The sequence below is a fragment of the Pectinophora gossypiella genome, chromosome 3 (genome assembly GCF_024362695.1).
Source record: "Pectinophora gossypiella chromosome 3, ilPecGoss1.1, whole genome shotgun sequence".
NCBI lineage: Eukaryota > Metazoa > Arthropoda > Insecta > Lepidoptera > Gelechiidae > Pectinophora > Pectinophora gossypiella.
In genome coordinates this window covers 14,141,793-14,168,970 of record NC_065406.1, presented here as the reverse complement: position 1 = coordinate 14,168,970, position 27,178 = coordinate 14,141,793, and the positions used below count along the sequence as shown (strand labels likewise).

General features: G+C 39.8%; 1 protein-coding gene across 2 annotated transcripts in view; it reads left to right on the top strand.

Annotated features, from left to right (window-relative positions):
• The window catches only part of LOC126382062 (adenylyl cyclase 78C), a 212,406-nt gene that overhangs the window by 96,368 nt on the left and 88,860 nt on the right, over positions 1–27,178 (top strand). Inside the window, exons 2-3 of one of the 2 annotated variants that reach the window (XM_050031754.1) lie at positions 5,614–5,716; positions 6,415–6,455. The gene's annotated coding sequence lies outside the window, so the exon portion shown is untranslated. The remainder of the gene's footprint in view (positions 1–5,613; positions 5,717–6,414; positions 6,456–27,178) is intronic. The other variant, XM_050031755.1, reaches the window with a different exon arrangement.

Sequence of the window (27,178 nt, the reverse complement as noted above, 5' to 3'; positions counted from 1 at the left end):
CACATGATAGAAGAAGAGTGTCGTCGTCGTCCTCCTAATTTTAAGTTATACCCGTCATTTTCTTATCTGTCGAAAAGGAAAGGGACGGATGATTGTCAACAAGTTAATTTTAAAATGAATGAATAACCCGTGCGAATAAAATGGACATCTCGTTGGTATGTATGTAATCCGTTTGACGTGCTGTCTACTTAATTTTGTCGGCTTATTGGCCGATGTAAAAATTTAGACAGTTGTTTTAGATTTCTGCTTAAAATTGACGTGTATTCATATGTTTTAATATTATTTTACGCTCATTGCGACAACATTCGACCTAGACACGTCGTCGCTTAGTGACAAGATGCGTTCGGATACTTTTTAGGTAAGTAGTCTATTTGTTTATATACGAGGTCAATGATACAATGTGATTCATTCGCTGAACGAACGGGGAATCTTGTTTACCTACTTACCCACTTGTTTACGTACTTCTCATGTATGACGGACAAAGTTTCCTCTACCACAGAATACATAATAGTAGAAGATATTATATTACATAGAATAGTCACGTAAACATCATATTTATATTTTCACTATACTTGCCTGCCCGCGGCTTCGTCCGCAACATGATTCTAACTTTAAAAATATCAAACTTTCAAACAATTTTTTTGTCAAATCCCATTTCACATACATAGATAAACTCACGTCGATTTCCCACCGCGGTAAGCAGAGACTATGGATTTCCATTTGCTTAGATCCTGAGACACTTCTCTTCCGTCCTCCTCCTTCATCAATGGTACTGAACCTTTTTTAAGGACATCTCCAATTTGGTAATTGTACGTCTTTCTATGTCTTTCTCTGCCAGCCCTACCATCAACCTTTGCTTAATTATATTGCTTCCTTAATCCTATTATCCATCATGCGCTCTACCCACCATCCCATTTTAGTGAACAGTTATTCCTAAAAAGAATCACAATGACTGCTAGTAAGTACTTGTCTTTACTGAGATTTCTTCATGAGTGATTGAATCAGTCAGTGATCTTCTGTTATTCATTACAACATAAAGGCAATTTATAGAAGCATTTATCGAAGTATACTTATAAGTTGAGTCAATTAGTTTAATACTCTATTCGGGATACAACTGTGATCAGACACATATACATTGTCCCTGTTACATACATTCAGTGTGGTAACTACAAAAAGTCATGTTTGAGTCATGTAGGGGCAAGTTCTATCGTTTCGTAAAAGTATCACTAAAATATTATCAAAGGAGTAAACTAGTAACTTAAAATACAGTCAGTTGCATATCACACCGAGCATGTCGCAAAGGTCGACAAGATCGGTGTGAGCATAGGGCTGCTTACCTGTCGCATAAAATAAACAAATATATAAGTATGTCGTATCCGACAACAGCGACCTCAGTTTCTCCTCTCGTGTGCTTGAATGCGACTCGCAAAGCCGAACTTAGTTTTGAACACGCGGTCACATTGGAGGCAGAATAGCTGTTCAATAAACTGCGTACAGAGGAACATTCTCCGCCCCGCACCGAAACGAGCATAGAGCTAGCTTGATTTACCTCACCCCCGAAGCGGGTTGCGCGCGGACTATCCGTCTCGCTCGCAAGCACAGGGTAATAACAAGATTTTTGTATCGAGTTGTTTGTATCTAACGCAAGAATTCTTCCTTTTAAGCTACAATACTGTTTCTATACAACACTATACCCTAACATTGGCTACATGTGCACGAACGGATAAGGAAATTGAGTTCCGGATTGATTGTTGTACCGTTTTTACAAAGATTTTGTCCTGTTTGTCGGTAGTAGGGCTCCGTGACGTAAATGTATTTCGTGACTTTCTGCTGTAAAACAAATATGTATGTGTCACTGGATTCGTGTTATTGGGAATATGGCTGGTACGCTCAGGACCTCGATACAGACCTCGCCAGCGTGGTCGACAATTTCCTTCAATCAGCTCTTGGCACTATCGGTCCACTAGAGTCGATTAACGACGCCCTGAGCCGAAATTTGCACCCAACTGGGCACCCTCAGGCCTACTGAACTTTGTACCGATTACCAATCCCATTGGTAGTACTAGTGGTAAACCATAGCGTTGGTTGATGAGGCTCTACAGAACCCTGATACTTCAGAACCCCAATACCGACCCCGCCGGCGTGGCCGACGATTTCCCTCATTCAAAGGTTATTGCTATCGACCCACTAGGGTCGTTTAATTTCAAATGTATCCCTTTCAGACGATGCTCTGAGCAGAGGTTTGCGCCTAACTGGGCATCTTTAGGCCTGTTGAATTTTTGTAACGATCCCATTAGCAGTCCTAGTGGTAGTAGACCATAGCGTTGGTTTATATATCGTTTCACGCGCGATATACAGGCTACAGGCTCCAAGCTACGGCTAAATAAGGCTGAATATTCGGTATACATATTATTACGTTATAACTTATAACGTACAATACGATTTCATTTATATACTTATATTAAACGTTTATCTTTAATTTTAACAGTGCCCCTGAGACTACCAGTGGAAAATTGTTGTTTACTGGCTGTAGATACGTTTTGCAATTACCTTACTCATATAATATCAACATTTTTCCTCGATTTATTATTAGACAACGTAATAAATTAACTATAAGCAAACCTTGCTCCAAAACGGAAATTGTTTGTCACAACTCAACAAGCAAGTAAAAGATTAAGCATAGAAAAGTAAGAAAAAAGTGTATTAAAAGATTAGGCACGAAACTAAAAGAAAAACAATATCACATCGAGCTAGATTGGTGTCGTTTAGTAGATTTAGGTGTTGTTGTATCAGGTCGCTACGCAGTTTTCCCGCCAACAAATATTTGGCTTTACCAGTAAACAGTGAAAGTCGTAGCGCTACGCAATTGCTACGCGTTTCGTAGCACGTCTATAGATTCGATAACTGTGATTGTTTGTCGTATTCCACTTATTTTTTTGAAACAATTCTATGGATACCTACATTACACTTACATAAACTCACTGCTATTTCCCATCGGGGTAAGCAGAGGCTATGGATTTTCTTTGCTTTGATATTGACATACATAAAAAACAAATAGACGACACTCTTTCAAGATTTACCATATTTCAGTTTGGCCGAATATTTAGTTCGGTAATCTGCCAACCGAATAATATTCAAATCACAATTCGGCGTAAGTATATCTAATTATTGTTAATAATAAGCGAAAGACATATTTTGTTCATTACAAATATTCCTAATACGTTGTTATTTATACGTATTACTGACGGTTTCTGTTAGGTACTAAGTAAGTATGGGTTGATTCAAATTCAAACATACTTTGTTGCACCACTATTACTGATAGTCACTGTGGTCCTGTCACCGGCTTGCTTCTCAATCGAGGAGCGCCGCGCCGGTTCGATACTCGGTACCGGCACGCTCCCGACACTTCACACAAACAACCTCGTTTTACACAGACACTACACATTGACGTTATCAACACGCGCAACTGTGTGTGTGACGTCTGAGGGCTGCCAATTAATATCTAATTTATCCGTCATTACTTACTTAGATAGGTAGAATTACTTACGAAAGCTTTTATAATTATCAGTGAATATTTTATTGTATTTATTTTATATTAATTTTATTTTATTTATTATTGTATTTTATTGTATTGAAATGTAATTTATAATTTGTAATGCTATGGGACTAGTATCTGAAATAAACGATAAATAAATAAAATAAATAAATAAATTTAATTATTTATATACTACTCAAATCACAAATAAGAAATTTTGAATAATGAAGGCTCACAATATTAATATATAGGCTTTATACTTGACTTATAAATTCACTGAATGATGAGTGAGGATTTGAATAAATTCCATTCACATTATTTTTACATTAAGCGCTCACCCTAGGTTCAATTTTATTGCATATATATACGAAAAAAATCTTTTTTCCTGTTTAACTTACTTGATTATGAATTTTAATCCGATAAGTCCGACATTTTATCACGTTTATCTATGACGTCATAGTGTGCTTTTTCATAGAAATTCAATAATAATTTCGTGTTTTGACGTTTAGTAAAAAGTAACTGATTTGATTACTTGGAAACTAGCCTTATGTTTGAATCTCGTACTATGTGTCTTGAACTATATTACCTACTGATTAAAGATATTTTTTTCAATTTGCATTTGTACGTGAGGACACCATGGGCGACCTCTATTCACTTAATAACAACGAAGTCCACAAGTCCAATTCCATGTCCGTCTTTCTACACGTACTAAGTGGCGATAAAGGAATTGTTTCTCAGGAATTCCCATTTGCTTCGTCCTCGGCCAATAAGTAGACTACTGTCTTATGGCTATCCAGATATTATTCCGGTCATTCTTCAGCCTACAAGATGAATATAACGATGATTAATATTTCTGGCTCTATCATTTCAATTCCATCGAGATGTACTGTATTACAGGGTGTTAGTGACGTCGTAACGAATACTAATGGGGATGATTCAGACCATGATTCTGATTTAATATCAACTGGCATTTACCGTCACAAAATTATTATTATTTTTTTTAATTATTTTGGCGATGGAAAATTCCACTTGATAACTCAGAATAATGACCTGAATCATCCCTCTCAGTATTCGTTACGATGTCACTTACATATACCCCGTGCAAGTACATACAAGTACGTATGAGTGTTAATGACACCGTAACGAATACTAAGGGGGATGATTCAGACCGTGAATCCTAGTTGATATCAAGAAGAATTTCCTGTAGGAAAATTCAAAAAAAATTTAGTGTTTTTTTTAAAACATTTGCTGATGAATCGTGGTCTGAATCATCTCTCCAAGTTTGCGTTATAATGTCTCTAACATTTATTTATTTATTTATTTTTTTGACGTGACTTATTGTAGATTTGCCGCAGATGGTATTAACTACTTGGCCGGACAAATGGGGAGCGCTGAAGGCTCTCACCCGATACTACGTTTAAGACAACAGGCCTGAGGGTGCCCAGTTGGGCGCGAACCTCGGCTCAGGGCGTCGTCTGAGAGAAAAATTTTTGAAAGAATTAATCGACCCTAGTGGGTCGATAGCGATAAGCGCTGAATGAGGGAAATCGTCGACCACGCCGGCGGGATCGGTATCGGGGTCCTGAAGTGTTTGGTGTCGCGAGGTGATTGGCTGCCTCTATGGCTAGAGTAATAGGGTCGTCGGGATCGTATATTACGTCTTTAGGACGCCGATACTTTTCAGTACCGTCCCTAAGCGATGTCTCTAACACTCTGTATGTACTTACTTTGTATGTACTTATGACAAAGTTTAATACCCTATACTTTTAAATAGGTATAATACATGGAATAAAATATCCACTGCTCATCTACGTCTTACTTCATACCTGGGAACAGTTGCCGAGTCCATGTTCTTCTTCTATCGTGTGGGTTGTCAGGTGGATCGCCAACCCCATCAACTCTGGTTTCAGGGTTACTATTGAGCCGCTAAAGGCCCCTGACACTTACATTTATTTCCCTGAGTCCATGTTGATACTTACTCACATATTTTTCTACTTGCTTACTTTTGTATTTTTATAACGCTATATTTTGCATGAACACGACATGGTCGCAATAAAACATTTATATTTCTATTTCAGCACCCAGACACTATGTCCATCTTAGGGCCCTATTTCACTAAGACATCATGGTGGCAACAATCCCTAATAAATGCCAGCGGGTGGCGGCAACCATGGAGTCCTGGTAAGATAAGGCACTTAGCTTGAATATCAAATACATAATTAAGTAATAGAAAGAAAGGAAGAAAGAAAGAAAAACATTTATTTTAGAAATAAGTAGGTGGTACTCACAATATAATAATGAACAAAATAACGAATTTAAACCTTATCTCTAAAAAGGGACGTCAGCTCAGCAAGATGTTGTGACACTCCGACATTGAGGGAGTGCCACAACGCTGATTTTCAGCTGAACCCCAAAATAACATACACTTATTATCATTATACAGTGTGCAATAAATACATTGACTTTGACTTATCAAAACTAAAAAAAAAGAAACCCACGTTCTCGAGAAATGCGTTTCAGAGGTATGTAACCTAACTTATATTGGGTTGGTTATCCCTTCGCGTGGTAGAAGCTAAGATAGGCTTCTGTAAAAAAACAGACCTGTCAAATCTTCAGGTTAGGTAAGCAGACTCTGTGAAAAACGGGATAACGCTAGGGAGATGATGGTGTGTGTTGGAATCAGCACCATAAAACTACTAAAGGGTTCATAATTCCAATTTTGAGTTGTTTCGTACGTTGTTTTTCGGTTTGGATATAATATCGCTTTACGTGCATATTCGGAAAGTTCTTAAATAATTCAAGTTCATTTGAAATTCTGTCAGTTCGGAGGTTTTTGTGATGAACATTTAAATGTTTAACGGTTTCTTGTTTTGTTTCAGAGTACGGAATGGCTGTGTTATGGCTGTGTTTGACTTGAAGGGTAAGTTCGGGATAATATTTGCATTGCATTAATGTTGGAGCTATTATTGTTTTGTGGTTAGATCGCGAATTTCAATTCTCGACGGTCTTCTTCTATCGCATGGGTTGTGTGGTGGATTACCAACCTCATCAACCCTGGTGTCAGGGTTATTATTGAGCCGCCTAAGGCCCCTGCATGGCTCATGTAAAAATAAATAAATAAATAAAATTGTTTATTTCGGATTAAAAAATTACATCCATATTATGTTAGTAAGATGTGACTTATGAAACTATTGTTAGTAACGAAAATTATACATATTTTGCACGCATTCATGACCATCACGTGAACGGGTAATTTCCCGTGATCGTCACCCTACGCACAAAACATCTCCAAAGCGGCGATGTGTATCGATCAGCTAATGTCTTCAGGATGCTGTTGGGGCTGTTTCTCAACCTGGTGAACAGGGAGCCAGTTTTTTTGCGTAAGATCGCTTCGAAACCATCGGTCTGATACTCCGCAAACATCCCCGAAGCGCTACAAAAACGCGGTAGACCCAACATCATCCTAAAGACATTATTATACTGTATACGTACGCAGGGTCTCAAGCGATTTTTTGGTGTACCCAACCCACAGATTTCCCGTGTACATACTTTGACAATATGCTTTAAAAAGCGTGACCTTGACATCATCCGTACAGCGAGAAAATTTGCGAGCCAGCATATTACCCCTAACCGCAAGAGCCCTGCGCTCCCTTTCAATGTCATCATCGTCTTTGAGGTCGCCGGTTATAACATGCCCCAGATATTGAAATTTATTTACCCGTTTTATATTCATACCATAAAGACTGCTTGCTTACATCAGGAAGTAGTAATCGGGACCAACAGCTTAATGTGCCTTCCGAAGCACGGATGATCTTACTTTCGGACAATCAGGTGATCAAGAAGAATTAGAGAAGATCAGAGAAGATGAATAAGTACCCACACTTCACCGAGCTTTCTGTTAGACCAACGGCATAGCAGATGAGCCGTATCGCCGTCTAAAATGGTATAATAGTTTTTATATGAAAGCGCTTAAGCCTCATATTGCTTCAAATCCTCACTCATCAATCAATCAAATATCCTTTCTTGCACACAGACAAAACATACAGACATTTAGCAACAGAAAAATGGGTGGCCTTATTGCTCTGAAGAAATTTCTCCCAGGCAACCACCACCAGGAATCAGTCATAAAAAACTTGGATGCGGGACGGTGTATCAACAACATCATCATCTGTGCATCGTCATATCCTTAATGTCATTCCGTTCCTCACAGGATCCGCTTACCCAACCTGAAGATATGACAGATCCGGTTTTTTACAGAAGCCTATCTTAGCTTCTACCACGCCAAGGGATAACCAGCCCGATACAGGTTAGGTCACATACCTCTGAAACGCATTTCTCGAGAACGTGGGTTTCCTTTTTTTTTACTTTTGGCCTTGAAAGTTTCCTCACGATGTTTTCCTTCACCGCTGAGTTCGTGATAATAATTCAAACAATTTCAAAAATCATTGGTATAGGAGATTTGAACTTGCTACCTCACGGTGAGAGCGTTTTCCAAGCGTTCTTTCAACTAGACTACCACGTCTACCCGCCTATTGATTCAAATGTGATGTGGAAAAATAAATTAATGACTACATAATAACCCCCGCTGCGTGAGTTTGATCACAGCCTTCAATGTATCATCGATATAATGACTAGTCGATATACGCCTTAATATGTCCACTGTCTCGTTGCTGTAATTATATCGGACTTAGGGTAGAGACAGACAGATGTGGTGTGACCGAACTTATTTTTTCGGGATTTAATTATTTTATTTTATTTGGGGAGCTTACATCTAAATTTACAATGTTACACTAACTTGGTTGGAAGCGTTTGAGATGTGGTGTTGGCGAAGGATGGAGGGTATAAGCTGGACTGAAATGGTGTCAAATGAAAAAGTGCTGGAAAGAGTTGAAGAAAAGAGAACCATATTGAAGACTATAGAGAACCGGAGAGGAAATATGATTGGCCACCTGATACGACACGATTCATTTATAACAAACATTATAGAAGGAAAAATTTAAGGGAAGAGAGGAAGGGGTAGACCTAGGATAACATTTATGAAACAAATAAAAGAGATGGTGCAGGTCGTGTCGTATCGGGAGGTGAAGGTTTTGGCGGGAAGAAGAGAGGAATGGCGGTTACTCCACCGACAAGAGCGCAGCTCTTAAATAGAGAGAGACACTAACTTAATATCTAAAAGCCATTAATAAGCTTCCACAGATTGTAAAAAAAGAACACACAATTTTACAATATGGTTCTAAGACCTTATGCAAATGGAAAAAATCCTTTAAAAATAAGGATATCTAAAAATAGAGGAAACGAAGCCTCTAACAAGTGCTTTTTTTAGCATCTCGAAATTATGAAATTCGAATTAAGTATATTTATTTATAACATACACATAACGTAGTATAACGTCTGTGTCCCTGAAGGGGTAGGCATAGGTTTATACACCCACACCTCAAGAGGTATATTTATAGGTAAGTAAGTCTATTGCCATTAACCGGGCACAAATTCTGGAAACCTCGTGTTCACAATTATCTATGCTCCAAACATGATGCCTTAGATACTGAGCCGGAATTATCTAATTGCCTTAAATGGTCTTCGGAGCTCGGATCATCTTACCTTGACGACGAACTCCGTGGTCTAGCGGGTTACAGCTTTGTTGTCTTAATATGAAGGGCTTGATTCCTGTTGTGGACTTCGAAGCTCGGATCATCTTACTTTCTGGCCGTCGTATTTTATTAAATAAAGTATTTCAATCAAATCAAATACGCTTTATTGCACAGAATTGCACACATTATATTTGGATACAGCACAATTGGGCGACCTTATTGCTCTAGAGCAATTTCTTTCAGGCGACCATTACCTGAAAACAACTACTTACTAGACATGGATGCGGGATGGTGCAACAAGAAATAAATAAAAGTAAACTTAAGTTAATATACATACAGTCTTTCTGTCGTCCGAAGCCGAAGCCGAAACCGAAGGTTCGGTCGCACTAGTATAGCGTAGGGTGGACAATACCAGTTGATATTGTACAATTAGCGCGACGGGTGGTCGGCCGCCATTTGGAGATTAGCAGCGCCACGGGGGCTATACACTGCTATTAACATCCACCCCATCAACTACGTTTTAAGGCTTCGACAATTTAGGATAAAAAATATTCTGTAAGTACGTGACAAAGTTGCTTATTCTTTGGGGAACGTTTTAAAGTTTTATTTTCTGATACACCAAAGAGAATAATCGTAGGTTCAGCTCTATAAATAAACATACAATGTACAATCAAAGAGCAAAAGTTCAGTCAGTGGTGAAATTGTGAACCATTAGTTGTAATAATTATAAAATATCTCATACAGTTACGGTCCGGCCAAGTAGTTAATGCCATCTGCAGCAAATCTACAATAAAACACGTAAAAAAGTGGGTTACAGCTAGATGTGGTAGGTTATAACTAGAAGGACATTGCAAGCTTAAATCACCTGATTGTCCAAAAAAGATGATTCCGTGTTTGGGAAGGCACGTTAAGCCGTTGCGCGTTGGTCGAACCTCTCTTGGCCGTAAAAACACGTCCACCAACCCGAAGTGGAGCTGCGTGGTGGAGTATGCTCCATACCCTTGTTATTTAAGAAGGGGCAAAACCTCTACATGAATTAAGTAATTTAATCGGAGTCTCTTTTGAAATATACCTTTGTTTCCATTTATCAAAGTTTACTTTGGTGTAGAATACAGAGTACTGGAGTTCACTCTCAAAAGAAACTTTAAACTAATCCAGTTGCTTTGTTTACTAACTACATCTACTGGATATATCAAGCTAGTCTAGACAATACCTTACAGTTATCGACGGCACAACCTCTAGACACCTAATATCCGACGAACGGTTTATATTATCTAAGGGTCCTGTCTCCGAACACAAAATTCAGAATTGAATAGTAATAGGTCAAAAATAAATTATGAAATTACTTAACCTTTTTTTAATTATTTATAACACTTCATAAATTACACATAGATTGTTTTACAAACATCGCTAAACCTTAGCAGGTTTGTCTCGATGCCTCCAAACACACCTACTACAATCCTGTTTACTTTTATGAAATACTAGCGACCCGCCCCGATAAAATGAAATTATTTACGACATCGGATTAAAAACCTCAAAAATAACAGTATTTCTCCACTATTTAATGGATGTTATTATACATATAAACCTTCCTCTTGAAGTGATTCAAGAGGAAGGTTCTATCTATTAAAAAAACCGCATCAAAATCTGTTGCGTAGTTTTAAAGATTTAAGCGTTCATAGGGATATAGGGACAGAAAAAGCGACTTTGTTTTATACTATGTAGTGAAGCGACTACTTAAACTAGAAGGGTTTGTTGGTTATTCCACATATCCGAGTGTAGGAATGGTAGGCTGAATGAAACGTAACGCAAAGGTGTGTGAAAGAGAGAGCGAGGAGTGAGCGAGAGAGAAGAGAGGATTGCGCAATGACAGGGAAATTCAATTCAATTCAAAATCTTTATTTTCAGACTATTGTCCATAGATGTTAGAAATTGCGGTTATGAAATGGCGGACGGTTGTTTTTTAAGAGGAAAACGTAGAAAATTATAAAACGTTTATATACATGAAGTTACTATTTCCCACCTGGGTAAGCAGAGACTATGGAATTCGGTCGTGTCCTAGGTTCAAGATAAATTATGAAATTCCGATTACTAAATAAAAATAAATCTAAAGATGGCAAAAAACGTTTAGTTTTTCCGATTTAACTTATTTATGAATTTTAATAAAGAAAATCTAATAAGTAGTATAAATGGCTGTAACACCGTAAGCCGCTAAAGGTGGGTACTGACTGGTGTTACGAGGCATAATGTAATGTGTTACACAGCGAGCGTTCGTGCTGTCAGTACAGGGAAATAAGGCGCTCATGGCGAGCATCAACACTGATTTTAAGCACATGACGTAACATATCATGCTCGCTGCGAATGGTACAATACGCCTCGTAACAACCATACTCTCACGTCCACCGCGGTATTTCGCTTCTGTCGGCCCCTGGAAAGGTCTTTGCAAGAGTTCTTTTAAACCGTCTGAAGGATTTGTCAGAAAGGATTTTGCCCGAAACCCAGTTTGGCTTCCGGACCGACCGAGGTACTTGTGAAGCTATTTTCTCAGTGCGTCAATTGTTAGAAAAATGTAGAGAACAGGGTCGTCAGCTGTATCTATGTTTTATTGACTTGGAGAAAGCTTTCGATAGCGTACCTCGTGAAGCTCTCTGGATAGTGCTAAGGAAACTAGGGTGCACGGAGAAGTTTGTAGGCCTTTTAAGACTCCTGCATGATGATATGCAATGCTGCGTCACTGTTGACGGTGAACAGTCAGACTTCTTTTCCGTTACCTGTGGGGTGAAGCAGGGGTGTGTTCTGGCACCCACACTGTTTGCTCTCTACTTTGCAGTCGTAGTCAAGGAGGTCCTGCAAACTGTTCCTGTCGGAATCCGCATCCGTTTCCGCACTGACGGCAATCTTTTCAATTTGGCCAGACTTAAGGCGCGCACTAAAGTTTCGTATGCACTGATCACCGACATCATGTATGCTGATGACTTGTGCTTCGTTGCTGAATCCCCAGGTGACCTGCAACAACTAATGACCGTTTTTCACCAAGTATGCTGTAAGTTCGGCCTGAAGATCAGTGTCAAAAAGACGGAAGTAATGTCTATAGACACACATGGTCAAGAGGCACTGGCCATTACGCTTGGTGAGGATATGTTGAAGCAGGTGGAGAAGTTCCGTTACCTGGGGAGTACTGTAACATTCAAGTGCGATGTTGATGCCGAGATCAGTAATAGGATTAGTGTTGCAGCTGCAGCCTTTGGGAAGTTGCGTTCCAAGGTTTTCTACTCGCACCACTTAAAGCTGGCCACAAAAATAGGTGTATACATGGCGGTTGTGCTGCCAAACCTTCTATATTCCTGCGAGACGTGGTGCGTGTATCGCCACCACATTCGAACGCTGGATCATTTTCATCTAAAATGCCTACGTGCCATCATGAAGATCAGATGGTCTGACCGAATACGTAACACCGAAGTGCTGCGACGAGCCAATATCGGTGGTATTGAGGCCTATTTGATGCGTCGGCAGCTTCGGTGGTGTGGTCACGTAACACGTATGGCGGAGGAGAGAGTGGCGAAGCGCATCTTTTATTCTGAGCTTGAGGAGGGTAAGCGAAAACATGGCGGACAACTCCTCAGGTATAAAGATGTTCTGAAGCGGCATATGAAAAGATGCAACATTGAGCCTTCTCAATGGGAGGGTTTGGCAGCACAGCGCCCAGAATGGCGCAGGCTGGTGATGAGGCGAGTACACGAGTTCGACCAATAGCGCACGGCAGACCTCGACGCTAAACGTGATGAGTTGAAGGCCCGTCCCCCTGCCGCTATTCATTATAATTACCAAAACGGTGTGCTCACGTGCCCTCACTGTGCGCGGGAGTTCACTGTAAAGATAGGCTACATAAGCCATCTTCGGGCGCATCAGCGTCGTGCAGACTAGGAGTCGAAGTGGTCGCCATGGCCGAAATCGGTCGGAGAGAGATCATAACACACACATTCATACACACACACATACATACAAGTTGAAATTGATTATTTTACTTTCTTTAATTTTACTCTTTTACTGTATTCTTTACTAGCTGTTGTGCAAATTTTTCATAGTTGTAAATTTAAGTGTTTAATATCTGGAGGTGGAGACCTGGTGTCTTATATGACAGGTTTTACCTAGTTAAGGCACTAGCCTCTTCTCAAAAATTGTATGTACAAACCTAATGTCTTTTGTTATGGATTCTTTTTGTGGAGGAAATAAACTTTTTACGTACTTACTTAACACCGGTCAGTACCCACCTTTAGGAGTAAGGGAGAGCGCGCGCTGTCTGTTTCGCTCGCACTTACGCGGTAAGCTAAAACACGGTAAGAATGCGATATTTTTATGGAGTGTCTACCCCGTCTTGCCCCAGCTAGTTGACAGAAATAATTCTAAGCGAAAAACCGTACATTAGGAGTCCATTTGGTTGCATCATCCATGCTTACAGTATACTACAGAAACAAAATACTTACACAAAGACAAATTGGGACGAAGCCCCGGGGATCTGAAGCTCAGATGACCCTTTTGTCTTACCTAATTCAATAAAACTAACAACTGCAGAATATAAATATGTACAAGATTATATTATGGTACTTACAAAGAAAAGAGTTATCATCATCAACAGCCGTACGACGCCCACTGCTGGGCATAGGCCTCCCCCAAGGATCTCCACGACGATCGGTCCTGCGCTGCCCGCATCCAGCGGCTTCCCGCGACCTTCGCCAGATCGTCGGTCCACCTTGTAGCGGGCCTACCCACTGAGCGTCGTCCGACACGTGGGCGCCATTCCAGAACCTTTCCGCCCCATCGGCCATCGGTTCTCCTCGCTATGTGTCCTGCCCACTGCCACTTCAGCTTTGCAATTCTCCGAGCTATGTCGGTGACTTTAGTTCTCCTGCGGATCTCCTCATTCTCTCCTCAAGAGTTATAGTGAAACAATAAACCATGGATGCCATGGCAATATTGACTATACTCCTTTAAACATAGCGTGATTAATTTGACAGCTGTCAGAACAATACATTTCATAATTTTGCTTTTTTCGTACTAGGCTGTATAATATATGTAGAGTTGTCGTGTGGTCAAATTAAACAAACTACGTCATAGACAGCTATTCCAAAGTAACGGCCATTTTTAAATTTTTACAAGCAATTTTGCGGACTAATATACAGGATGTTAGTGTTTTTAATATACTGTCGGAAAATTCATGAAAATTGTGTTTTCTTTTAATTTTTTTGAGTTCCATACTTTTGCGACTGAAAATTCCGCTTGAGGTCTGAATCATCTCTTAAAGTTTTTGTTACGATGTCACTAACACCCTGTATATTGAACTGTAAAGTTTCGTCACCTGAGGCATTATTGGGGTGGTTCCCTTGCTTCCTTTGCACACTACATGACCTTTTCCTTCAGTAGAACCGCAGAACATACCATTCTTATTCCATCGTGAGGGTTGTAAGGTGATCTCAACAACCCTGGTGTCAGGGTTATTATTGAACCACCAAAGGCTTACTTACATCAGTAAGTAGCAACTGGGGCCATCGGCTTAACGTACCTTCCGACGCACGGATCATCTCACTTTTGGATAATCAGTTGATAAGCGTGTAATGTCCTAACCAAACTAGGGATCACAAAGTGATTTTTATGATATGTCCCCACCGGGATTCAAACCCGGGATCTCCGGATCGTGCTTCGGAAGGCACGTAAAGCCGTTGGTAACGGTTACTACTTACTGATGTTAGTAGTCGTTACATGAGCCATGTCAGCGGCCTTTGGCGGCTCAATCGTAACCCTGACACCAGGGTTGATGGGGTTGGTAATCCACCTAACAACCCACACAATAGAAGAAGAACATATTCGGAACACGCGTAAAATGGTTGCGATATCTAGGCAGCCTATCAATAAAAATGAAATTTCCACCTCTTAACAATTGAATCATAGCTAAATCTTTAAAAGACATTACCTCACCCACGTCAAGCAGCATCAGTACCACTGCCAGTAGTGCCGTAAAAGTCAAAATCAGTAAAAAAGAATTGATCAAACGGAAAATACCTCAAGGTATTCACTCACTCGGAAAATCTCTCCGATTTTCACTAAGGATTTTCACTGCCTTTTTTAGATGTAATACAATATAGGTAAGCAGCTTAAGCTTGGCGTACTTATAATAAAATATTGAAGTACGAATAGATTTACCATTATGGAAATCCATGTATTTATCACATTTGACTAACGAATCGGCCCGGCTTTCGCTTGTGAAAACTTTTTATTTTACCGTCTTTGAGAAATTCATATCGCTTGTAGAAGAGTTCTCAAGATTAGCCTGACAATATACTTAGAGCACAACATACTTAATTATATATATCAACAAAAGTCGATATTTATTTATTTATTATTTATTTATTTACTTTTAGGAAGATTAACAGCTAAATAGTACAGTAAATAAAATCATTAGTATCTATATGCTAATTACAAATCCCCACCTATTAAAATTATTATTATTTGTTAGTTCTAGAAATTTCGACGCCATCCAGTAGCATTACGCACCAAATTGCTCTGAAAAATGTACCATATTAGTTCTGTAATAGTGATTATAATTCGAAACAAAACTCAATATTCCTTCAATGCTGAAGAATTTACGAATCACCCCCGTAATTCAAATTAGGGCAGATAGAGTTATAAGACAATTTACATCACACTTTTGGTAAACGCTCGAGCGCTGGTAGTTTTACTAGAGCTTTGCTGAGCTAAAGGTACAAAAGAAACATAATTATAATGCGTACATCGATGTACTTAACACGTTCCAGGACAGAGCGTCAACAGACGTCTATACTGATTGTGTTTGATATGTCACAAAGTCTGTAGACAATGGGTTTTGGGTTTTAAAAGGCCTTAGAGCCTTAAACTGCAGTCATCGTAGTCGTCAGTCAGTCGTTACATGATGCATGTCGTGGGGCCTTTGGCGGTTCAGTAGTAATCCTGACACCAGGGTTGATAAGGTTGGTACTACACTTCATAACCCACACGATAGAAGAAGACTAATCTAATATTATCTCATAGTCGAGTTTTACGATACAATCTGAATAATAAACAACTGACTGCATTCTTTTTTCTTCACTCCCAGTTTATCTAGGAAGCCATAATGGTGTTAATTCCTGTAAATACCATCTAATTTTATTTTAAGTTATATCTGTCATTTTCTTATCCGCCGAAAAGGAAAGGGACGGGTAATCGACAAGCATAAAATTTATGGAACACACGTCAATTTTAAGCACAAATCTAAACCAACCGTCTAAAAATTTTACATCACTCAATAACCCGACACAGTTAAGTAGACAACACGTCAAACGGATTGCATACCAGCGACGTACCTTTTGATTCGCCCGGGTTATTCATTCATTTACTCATTCTTCCTAAAATTAAGAGCTGTGAATCATCCGTCCCTTTCCTTTTCGACGGATATGAAAATGACGGATATAACTTAAAATAAAATTAGGCGGTGTCTGCAGGAATCGGGGCCAATGCCTCCGGCCCAGTAGTTAATGCCACCCGAAGCAAACTTACTATAAAGACAAAAAAAAAAGAAATAACCTTCTGACAAATCCTTCAGCAACAGATAATATGACAATAATGTTGAGTAGTGATATTTGAAGCCCATCCTAATTCGTGAAAAGGTTCGGGTGTGCAAATAAGACGAATTTAACAGGTAAACGATTCTTTTGTTGTAAAATTGTCGAGTGTTATATTTCTTTGAATACTACACACAGGAATGATATATTATGAATATATTGCTATGTGTTGCCATGGCTATATAACTTATATGTCGTCAGCTTATAATGAAAACGATGTAAGCGACTTTCTGAAAACTCACAATGTGTTTTTCTTCAACAAAATCCTCAATATTTTCAATCAATTTCAATCCGGGTAAAAATTGAGACCACTTTTTTGACCTTAATTGAAACTAGATTGTTTATTGCGAAATGTGGTTCACACATCATTAATTTAAGAGCCACGCTCTTGTCGGTGTAGCATTCTCCATGCTACTTTTTAGGGGAAAATAGGGCGGTGGTTTCCCTCTTGCCGTCCGCCCTGCAGTACTCTGACGCGAGTGGGATGGCGCCCAGAGTAGTCTATTTCAAAGCCGTACTATGACTCCTGTCCTCCGCCTCTGAATAGTACTGACAGTTAACTAGCTAAAATCACATCCGAATGTTGTTTTAAAAAGGCGCGTACGTGGTTGTCACATAAAGGCTGTTTAAATTAATTGATAATGTTATGTTCATCATCATCAATTAAAGAGCCACGCTCTTGTTACCCTTTGTGAATTTTTAAAATTAATGAATAAGGAATCATACCTCTTTGGTACAAAACTTTTTGAGAAAATACATTTAAAAATAGTTGTAAAACCAATTTATTAGCTTCGTAAATGAACGGCGTATCGAATGCTGAATCAAAGAATGAATGAAGATGTAAACCGCGGTGTATCTTCGGACTGGTTAGTCTTTCGTTAATCCACGTTTTGCAATAAGGGTAGGTAGTAATCCTCCTTCTTTAATTTTATAACAAATATATTTTCCTCTACTTTGACAATCAAATACTTCATCATCACCAGCCCATTAACGTCCCCACTGCTGGGGCACGGGCCTTCCCTATGGATGGATAGGGAGATCGGGCCTTAAACCACCACGCGGGCCCAGTGCGGATTGGTGGTTATTAACGACTGCTAATGCAGCCGGGACCAACGGCTTAACGTGCCATCCGAAGCACGGAGGAGCTCGAGATGAAAACTTTTTTTTTGTGGTCACCCATGCTATGACCGGCCTTTGCGAAAGTTGCTTAACTTCAACAATCGCAGACCGAGCTCCTCAATCAAAGGTGATGGAATCAAATACTTATTAGCATATAATACAATTTTATTACAATCAAAATTGCATCCACGTCCCTCGAAACTCCAACCAAACTCCCGAACCCAAAAAAACAATCTCCCCTCCAAACATTTTCCTTTTTTTTTTGTAAGTATTTTTAATTCCGGCCAGTGTTGCAATGTCTCATAAACAGTTTACTCTGAGATTTTACTCGATTAGAATTGACCTTACACTCGTCCAACCTGATATAGTTTTAAGGTTAGTACGGTAACAAAAACTGGAGTTACTAGTCCTGGTTTAAACCTAGACTAAAGCATTTTTTGTGACAAGACGGCTAGTGTACAAGGACTTAGCTGTCGCTTCCATTAATAATGGTTATTGAAGGGGCACGAGAAACCATAAATCATTATTATAATCGACTGGAGAGTGCCTCCGAACATAATTTACTGTCTCGGCGTATTTTTTTTACATAATTTATGGTACATAGGTGCTCGGTGGCGTAGCGGTAAATGCCCTCGGTCTGCGATTGTTGAAGTTAAGCAACTTTCGCAAAGGCCGGTTATAGGATAGGTGACCACAAAAAAAAGTTTTCATCTCGAGCTCCTCCGTGCTTCGGAAGACACGTTAAGCCTTTTGCAGTCGTTAATAACCATCAATCCGCACTGGGCCCGCGTGATGCTTTAAGGCCCGATCTCCCTATCCATCCATAGGGAAGGCCCGTGCCCCAGCAGTGGGGACGTTAATGGGCTGATGATGATGGTACATAGTAATAAAATAATGTATGTTTTATGTTTGAGCTAATCTCGACAATCCTTGAATGGATTAGCATACAGTGTTAACAGTAGGATCTCAGCACAATACCTTAGGGCGCTTACAGACGAGAGACAATGATGTCGACGACGTATTCGATACCATCGTCGCGGCCCTGTAAGCACACTTAAATGACACCAGCAGGTCGTGGGTTGTCGTCACGGGGGGACACCTTCGGGGCTATGCCCCCTTAGTGTGGCATCTTTCGCCACCCGCGAGTACGGGCGGGGCACGGGGTTGCTCTACGGCGGGCGAGACTCGCCCCTCCGTGAGCCCAGTGTCGAGTCCGGTGGTGCCGCCGGCGAGTCAGCCCACCAGGTGGGACCCTTTTGAGGGAGGCCCGGTAACCGACTCCAGCCAGGCGGCACATGTCTTGTCAGAGGTGTGAGCCGGCGAGCTCGGGTCCACACTAGGACACCAGCAGGTTCTACACAGTGGCCCGAATTATATCGAGGATTTCGACCAATGAACGCAACGAATTCTATCTACATGGATATACATAGTACGGCTATTGGCTAAAGCCTTCGATATAATCAAAGCCGCGCGCGGCGCGGTTGCCGTGCCGCTCGGACAGGACTGGTGGGGCCGTTTATTGACCCACAACTCACACGACAGAAAAAGAAACTCGATATATTTAATCGCTTTTTCTTGATGTGCCTTATCTTTTGTAGATTTCCTGCATATGGCATGGGAAAGGAGAGGGTCTCCCAGTTCAAAATTTAAGACAACACGCTAGAGGGAGCCCGGTTGGGCGCGAACCTCGGCTCAGGGCGTCGTCTGAGAGTATTTCAAAGACCAAAACAACCTTAGTAGGCCGATAGCGATAAGTTATTTAAGCGCATAACAGAATAGAGGATTCTATATGTGAAATCGTCTTTTTGCCGTAGTATATCTGATGCAGTTTATTAAGTGCATTAATGCAATAGCTTTCAACCCAGTCCACACGGGACCGGTGTAATGGACGAGGAGTGAGCAGTCCCGCGGGGAGGTCTGTGCCCTGCGATAGATAACTGCATTGTTCATGTTGCATTGTGCTTGCCGACCGTGTAGTGAATATTGTCCGGCGAAATGCGATAGGTGATTTATATTAAAATAAGTCAAAAAGCGGCCAAAAGCTGGCCAGGTACGATAACACTACATACACACACATAAACTCACGTCTATTTCCCACCGGGGTAAGCAGAGACTATGGAATTTCATTTGCTTCGATCCTGACACATTTTTGTTGCTTCCTCCACATTCATCAATCGTTTCATACACGCGCGCCGGTTCAGAGTTTATCGTACTGAATCTTTTCTAAAGACATCTCCAATTTCGTCAATGTACTGCCTTCTAGGTGTTCCTTTACCAGCTCAACCTTCGCTTTATATACTGCTTTCGTAGTCCTGTAATCCTTCATCTGCTCAACTTAATATTCCCTTTTCAATGTCCCCATCGGGATTTGAACCTGGGACCTCAGGATCGTGAGCTCAACGCTCAAACCACTGGACCACGGAAGCGACGATATAGCGTTTACGTTTTTTAAAAATATCTAAGGAACCCTGTAGCGAGTGTCAGAATAATTCACTAATTAAGTCCAATGGACGCGCAATTTCGTACTGAATAAACTGAAGCTGCTCTTTAATTCTGCTGTTAATTACTCCAGTGACTAACAGTGATTCTCATTTCACGAACATTTCACCGAAAGCGTCGTGTTATGTTAGTTCAAAGGGGTTTTAACCCTGTTTTTAAGATCAAGACGACTTTTTGCCGATGTTTTCCTCCACGTGACGAGTTCATGGTGAGGTTAGGAGTAAGTAGGTAAGTAAAATTCATTTATTTTTAGGCAACTTACACCATGGATGGTTAGTAACAATATGAACTTACGTGCTGTGTTAGTTTCCAACTCGTCAAATTAGCTACATTTTAATAAACGTCAAAACACGAAATTACCGGACTACGGAATTTGTATGAAAAAGTACACTGTAACTTCATAGAAAAACGCGATAAAATGTAGGACTTATTGTTACGTTTTTCATAAATAAGTAAAATTTAAAAAAGAAAATGTTGTCTTTATTTAGTTATTAGAATTTCAGAATATATCTTGAACCTAGTACGGTCACGAGCATTAATATGTATACACTTTGGTACCATGTCACATTAACTTTTTTGACAAATTGAACTGTAAGTCTCACTAAATGTCAAAAATGTTACTGCGACAGAGTCCTAAAGTGGGTACATTATATTGCTCATGACTGTACACGACCCAATTGAATTATTTCTTTAATTACTTACTTAATTAATAAATGTTGCTATTTCCTATAGACATCATCTAACTTCTATTTTAAGTTGTACCTGTCATTTTCTTATCTGCTGAAAAGGAAAGAGAAGAAGATAAGCAATGGGGAATGGATGAAAAAATTTAAAGTACTTAAATATTCCGGGTCTATTTAGGTTAATCCTGCTCAGAGAAAAATATTCATACATACATCCATAAAGTGATTTCGATAATGTCCCCATTGGGAATTGAACCCGAACCTCCAGATCGTGAGCCTAACGCTCTGACCACGGAGGCTGTAGAAAAATATTCAAGTACTTACTTTTAATTTTTTCGCGTTCTATGTCCTTATTCCAATTCAGAGTAGACGCTTGCTTTCCGCAATATCAGTTCGTTAGTTACAATCCGGTTGCGTGTTATTTCCTTAAGTTGCCGCGTGCCATGAGGATAAATAGTTCAGGAGTCATCGAAATGGCAGTTGTCAGGACTGTGCTCTGAATAATAAATACTCCAGCTAGTCTGTTTCGATTGCTCTCTTTGACGCGGAGCGAATCGAAACCAATCGCTATCCTCTGAGGAATGTACAGATTGCCAGGATTGATGTGTCGAAATGTGGGACAAAAATGGCGGAATATGACGCTAACACTACATTTTTGGTTCATACATAAGTCATGCCAGCAATCCCTAAGGGGGTGCGGAAAGCTAAATCCAATAAAACATCTCACAGACGTTTCAGGAGGCTAAGTTGCAAACGATTTCGAAAAGCGATTGTAAGAAGGATAAAAATATACAGGCCGGTGTTAGTGATATCGTAACGAACTTTGTGGGATGATTCAGGCTATGATTCTGAGTTGATATCAAGTGGAATTTTCCGTCGCAAAAGTATGGAACGGAAAATAATTGAAAAAATACTGAAATTTTCATAAATTTTCCGACAGGGAAATCCACTTGAAATCAACTCAGAATCATGGTCTGAATCATCCCCCTCAGTATTTATTGCGATGTCACTAACACCCTTGTATGGCTACTTGTGTGTACTTGTTAAGGGTGTAAGTGACATCGTAACGAATACTGAGGGGGATGATTCAGGTCATTATTCTGAGTTAATATGGTGATAGGTTATCATTTTATGTAAATGACATGTTGTCAGGGCTGCAAAGCGGTTAATAATAATGTACCTAATCTTAACCGCATGTTTGCCATCTGGGATTGAAACCGGTTAAGTTAGGTCCTAATATCCCCTTTTGCAATACAATATGGTCTATTATACAGGTCGCACTGCGTATAGGGGAGAAATATAATTATGTAGTTATGATGAACGTAAGTAATGTAGTTTAAAACTCTTTATCAGCGACACTTAACCTGTATTGGGTTGGTTTTCCCTTAGCAAGTTGGAAGATCTGAAAAGCGGGACCGCTTCTGTAAAAAAACCGGGCCTGTGAAATCTTCAAATTAGGTAAGCGCACCCTGTGACAACGGGTTAACGCTGATGTGTGAGACGCAGCGATATTTGGCGTTGGACGTAGTCCTCTAAAATCTGGACGTGTAAAAATGGGGACGTTAGAGGGGGTGGGGGTGGGGGGGGTGAGAGGGGGGGGGGTTCACCAGGTCGACAACCTAACTCCGTAGAGAATTAGATAAAATTGCAGTGGCCACCCATGACCCAATCTGTCGCCCGGGGGGGGGGGGGGGGGGGGGGTATGACCCCTCCGCCCATTCCGTCCCGTTACTACTAAATGTAGGTACTTACATCCAACATTGACACGATCTCAATGGGAATTCTCCCGCTTCGAGCGTCTTTGCAGCATTTAAATTAAACTACAGTTTGCACTAATGTCATTCACTTGTAGCATTTTGTTGCGGCAAAGAGCTGTTTATTGGTATGGACAATGAAATTGCTGCTGTACTTGTAGGATTTCTATCGGATCTGGGGACGGATTCTTTAAAAGCGCTATTGCATTTTTAAACGAATACCGGCGAAATTTTGTGTTAAAATCGACCTTATCTTCTTCTTATCGTGTGGGTTGTGAGGTGGAATACCAAGCCCATCAACCCTGGTGTCAGGGTTATTATTGAGCCGCCAAAGGCCTCTGACATGGCTCATGTAACAACTACGTAAGATGATCGACCTTATTATTGCTAAGAACTGTGTACGTCAATCTACTACGACGAAAAACTACTGATAGAATTAGTGCCGACGGAGTTCAGAAAAGTGGACCTTATTATTATTGGACTATGATCTTAACTTGAATGGGCAATACCTGTTGGCCAAAAAGGTACGGTTTGCGGTCAATCTTTCGACAAACAGTAAATGACTCTACAAATAACGATCACACTGTAGTAATAAGATCTATTGTCGTTTGAATCGTAAGTCATGATTGAAAGAAGTGCGAGGGAGAGAGATAGATCGTGCGGTCCCTTAGTGAACTACTGAATCTGGTGAGTTGGGCGTTCGGTGTGGTAGTTTTTTTTTTTTTTCATTTATTTTGGCACAGTCAATTTTTTTCAGACATTTATTTCATTAATTGCGGAATGACAGGGAAATGGCGGACGGTTGTTTTTAAAGAGGAAAACGTAGAAGATCATGAAACATTTTTAAATAAACAAAGTTAAAGAAATAATAATCATTTCCTTCATGCCCTTTCCCACAATTTTAATGGTCGAACTAGCTGTGATAGTGAAAACTAACTACTTACCTACCTTATGCCATTACACGTGTAGCAAAGGGAATTCAACTCGGCCAAGCATGTAACACACAGCTAAGCGACACTTGAGTCGACACTCAGCTCACAACAATAGGAAGTGTGGAAGCTGTGGAGTAATCAAAGGTTTAGCGCAGTCTAGCATTCTTTACACCTCGTGGCGACTGACTATTGCCTACTACGCCAAAGCCTTTTTTTTGTTTTTTTTTTTGACGTGACTTATTGTAGATTTGCCGCAGATGGCATTAACTACTTTGCCGGACAAATGGGGAGCGCTGAAGGCTCTCCCGGTACAACGTTTAAGACAACAGGCCTGAGGGTGCCCAGTTGAGGGCGAACCTCGGATCAGGACGTTGTCTGAGAGGAAAAATATTTAAAAGAATTAATCGACCCTAGTGGGTCGATAGCGATAAGCGCTGATAGAGGGAAATCGTCGACCACGCCGGCGGGGACTACTAAAGCCTTGCTTTTACTCGACTACGGTAAAGCTAAAAGAAAGGCTGTCCGCCCGCGATTTCGTTCGCACAGTGATTCTAACTTTAAAAATGACAAAGTTTCATTCAACCCCTTTTTTAACACCTTGGGGGTGTAATTTCAAAATCCTGTCTTATTGACCTTCAACAAGATTATCTATGATAATTACGTTGAATAAATGATTCTGATTACTGAGTGAGCACCTACGTCCGACCAGTAGATCTAGGAGTCTCCTTTTAGGATATTTGTAGTTTCTGAGATGTCGTAATGAGTCAGTCAGTCAATAAGTGAGTGACCTTTCGCTTTCACAAGTATATATTGATTGCCTCAGATGGCCTTAATTTCCTGGCCGGATCAATGAACAAAGGTCGATTTATGTTTTGTTAATTTGAAAATTCGGATACCATCCTGTAAAATTACGTGCAGAGCCGTGGTAGCCTAGTTGGTAGAACGCTTTCCTCTCATTTTGAGGTCGCAGGTTTTAATCGAATTGTAGCGTTGACAGCGACTTTCCGAACGGCGATCCTCGCTACGGCGAGTCTCTTTACGGAGAGTGGCCTTATTTTCCCTCTACGTCGAGCGAGTTTTTATGTTATTGTACAGTTATGGTAAAAACTGTTTTTCTATTTTCTTATACTTTTAAGTTCGTTGTTTTTATTTAAGTAGTAGTGTTAGACCTATTCTTTTTATTAATGACTTGGTTATATACAAATACTTACAATTAATTTTCCTCTTATAAGGTTGGGGCCTGGTGATCTGTAACACAGGCCTACGCCTATCTCAGACACCAGTCTCTCGCCTGCTTTATTAATCTGTACCCGTATTCTTTGGATATTGTACTCAAGTTCCAAGCTAATGAGAGAAATAAACATTATTTTTATTTATTACTATTATTTTTCTAGTAACTTACCTTTAGCACACCAATGATTGTCGAATTTGTTTTCGAATTCATATTTGGATCATAAATGATTATCACGTGCTCAGTGGTGAAGGAAAACATCGTGAGGAAACCCACATTCCCGAGAAATGCTTATCGGAGATATGTGACATAATCTCTACTGAGCTGGATCTCCCTTCGGATTTAAAGGTCTATTAAAAAAAAATAATTAAATAAAGCTTTTTCGAGAAAATAAAGCACTTTAAGAGGTATAAAATAAGCGTTTGTAATTTTTAAAATACTTATCCGAAAACTGTTAAGTAACTATTTCAGAAAGTCTAAGTTTACCATTCATTAGGCGACTCCGAGAAACTGTGAAAGGCATACTTACAGTACAAGAAATAAAAATAAAATAGCTACTAATAATAAAATTCTAGATTAAGTAAATTAAATTCATCTTTTTTGGGGTTATGTACCTATATGTTTTTACAATAAAATACCAGATAATATTTTAAATTTGTCATAAAATAAATTTAAAGCTCATGTGAAGCTTATGTAAGTAATCTTATTATAAGATTTATGACTACCTAAATAATAAAAATGTCTGGTATTGAATGTGTTCCTTTAGTTATTAAATAACTTGTAATGTATACCCTAATTGGTTTTTAAAAGATGTGTTGCTATTGCAGTTTCTTGTTATTTCTTCTCCTCAGCCATAACACCTTGCGAAATGACGTAAATTCAGAAATGTTACATTGACCTTCAACAAGTTTATCCGTGATAATTACGTTGAATAAATGATTCTGATTTCAAATGATAAAAATGTCTGGTATTGAATGTGTTCCTCTAGTTATTAAATAACTTGTAATGTATACCCTCATTGGTTTTTAAAAGATGTGTTGCTGTTGCAGTTTCTTGTCATTTCTTCTCCTCAGCCATAACACCTTGCGTAATGACGTAAATTCAAAAATGTTACATTGACCTTACACACGTAGAGCGGATGAATGATAATAGAATTGCAAAAGCGGTATATAAAGCGAAAGTTGATGGTAGGGCTGGCAGAGGAAGACCGAGAAGGACTTACGATGACCAAATTAGAAAAGGTTTAATACGATCTACTCTGAACCGGCGTGCGTGTATGAAACGATGGATGAATGTGGAGGAAGCAAGAGAAGTGTGTCAGGATCGAAGCAAATGGAATTCTATAGTCTGTGCTTACCCCGGTGGAAAATAGGCATGTATGTATGTTACATTGACCTTCAACAAGTTTATCCATGATAATTACGTTGAATAAATGATTTCTGACTGAGTTGCTTAATCTGTGGTACCTACTCCGCTGACAGTTAGGGCGCTTCTCCAGACAAATTCAACGCCGCGATTATTGTTATTATGCAAATTTTGCGGCTGACATTAGAAGGTCGAGTTGAGATCATCTCACAATTCAAATGATACTTAGCGTAAACATGCGTCATTAGTGAAAATTTACTCAGACAGGAATGTCTTGTGGAACAATTATTTGATGTAGGGTCTATTAAACCCCGGTCGTGCAACGGGTCCTCCTCCTGTCCACGCGAAACTCTTTCGCTCTATGTATCGTCATTAAGAATTTCGTATTTCGATTTAAATTTGCACTTTTTTATAAGCTGTTGGTTATCTGAATAAAATAAAATGTCTGCTATTTCTAAGTTATGAAACATCACGTTCTAAGTACTCTCCTAAAGAATCTTTTCAACGCCAAAATAAATTCTCGCAGATTTTATCAACGGGGACGCACGTGAAATAAATTAAATCAAGGACGCCTTATTAACCCTATTTGAATTGGACTAAGTGAAAATCTGTGTAAATGTTATAACTGTAATGTTATTTAGGAAAATCTACAACATACTTAAACAGCTGTTTGTGACATTTAAACCCACCCGGACTTACGAGCGGCATAAGGGGTGCAACGCGCCTGCGTCTTACAATGCTACATCCATGGTATAAGAAGACCAGGTACGCTCAAAACTGACAGCTAGCATTTCAAGGTTAGCCCAGCTGACGTCATTCGACCCTGTGTTGCCATTTC